Source organism: Octopus bimaculoides, chromosome 16, assembly GCF_001194135.2.
Source record: "Octopus bimaculoides isolate UCB-OBI-ISO-001 chromosome 16, ASM119413v2, whole genome shotgun sequence".
Taxonomy (NCBI): Eukaryota; Metazoa; Mollusca; class Cephalopoda; order Octopoda; family Octopodidae; genus Octopus; species Octopus bimaculoides.
Window position 1 is genome coordinate 45,820,081 of NC_068996.1, and position 2,050 is coordinate 45,822,130.

General features: G+C 36.5%; 1 protein-coding gene across 1 annotated transcript in view; it reads left to right on the forward strand.

Annotated features, from left to right (window-relative positions):
* The window catches only part of LOC106875212 (formin-J), a 190,854-nt gene that overhangs the window by 144,591 nt on the left and 44,213 nt on the right, over window positions 1–2,050 (forward strand). The gene's annotated exons all lie outside the window — the stretch shown is intronic.

Below are 2,050 nucleotides of genomic sequence, written 5' to 3' on the forward strand. Positions count from 1 at the left end.
TATATATATATATATATATATATATTATAAACCGAGTGTCTCACTGAAAAAAAAAAGGAAAGAAAAAAGACTGGTTAGTCACGGTTATATACTTTTGGTTAGAGGTGTACTCAATTATGTGTGAACTGAGTCTAAACAACTACTACAGATGAATTAAAAGCTGACCAGGCCTCAGCTGTTATTTGAACATGGAATTACAATGATTGAAACTGAGTTCAGCCTGATGGTTTTTCGGGGTGAGCGGAGAGAACAAAAAGAAATGTCTTTACATTAAGACAACTTGACTTTGGTGGGATTTGAAAACAGAACATGAAAGGGTTTGACTAAATATTGAAAGGCGTTTTGTACAGCGCCCTAACGATTTTATCTGTCGCCTTTACAATAAAATAAGGACGAAGTTGATAATGTTTCTAAACTCGTTGGAGGACGAGTTTAGTCGGTGCCATTGATCTTACTTTGTGGCTGGTTTTGTTTCATTGACCCGGGAAGAATGAAAGGTAAATGTGGCCTCGATGAGATTTGAATTTATAGGAATCACCGAAAGGGAGACATTCTGTCTGAGGCTGTTACGATTCTAAAGTACCCCTAATAGCATTAATAGTTACGGTAATGAAAGCAATAGTAGTAAGAGTAAAAGTTTAAGCTCCTGGTTACGCATTTGAGTGACAGCGAACAGTTGACAAAAATCAACAAGAAATGCTTTGCCCCGTGCAGAAACAGTAGGGATTTGTCAGAGGGTTTGCAAGTTCTTCTAAATCTAATACAGTATTGGAAGCACTTGTGTATTGCCAGCAGGTATCTCAGGGTCACAACTGTTTCGCCCTTTTGCCTGTATACTTCGCCTGAGCGAGAAAGCGAGGACTGAGCTCTAGTCTTCGCCCGCGGTAAGTTTCTACTTGCGATCTCTTATCAAACTACTGATAAATAACTTTCACCGACATGACGCCGTACAAGATTTATGACTAAATGGCCAAGAGAAAGCTGCGACGACCACTAATAATAGCAACTTAGTAACAGCGAATAAGTTTACGGTATCAAGAAAATGAATAATAGCATTAAGAACATTTGACTAATGCGAAACTTAATTCTTAATAGCCAAGGTTCCTTCGAGTTGATTAAATCTGCCCTTCATAACAGAAACAAAAACATGTATGTATGCATGTATGTATGTATGTGTGTATGTATGTTCTATTATAATACACACATACACCACACTTGCATGTCTGGATGCACGCCAACATCGTCTGTATAAACATACATACGTGTAAGCGCGCACACTCAAGCACTTGCATACGTACGTACGTACATACATACATACATACATACATACATACATACATACATGCATACGTACTCACACACACACACATACAAATCACGCTTTCACGCACAAAAATGCGTACACACATATACATAATTACACATCCACCGCACGCGCTCACACATATATATATTTACACACATTCACACAGACACACCTTTCGTATACTACTGACAGGGTGGAGGGCAGACAATAGTAACATCTATAACGAGAATGAAAAGATTGATAACAAGAATATCTGTGAAATGACAGTAGTAAACACCCTGACAGCATGAGTTTTACATAAATTTATTATTGTATCATAAAGACGTCTACAGGAACCCCGCTGAGCATTTTATAAATATCTATTTCCTACAAATGTATTTATGCGTGTGTTTTATATAAGTTCTTGTGTGTCTGTGTTCTTGTTTGTTTGTACATAGTAAATACGAGTTAGAAATTTGAAATGAATTAATATGAACTCGGTGATACGTAAGCAAATACAGTACTGAAATTCAATGTGAATCGAACCGTACACTTCCAGCTGTGTTTTTAAAGAGATTGGTGATCTTTGGTTGTGTTGCGCGTAAAACCACCCTCTTAATTTTTTTTATATTATTCTATGTATATATCAGCTATCATAATATATTTGTGTGTGTATATATATATATATATATATATATATATATATATACTGGATAGATACTATCCCTTAGTGGGTTGAACCCCCAACCCCTAACTCTCTCACGT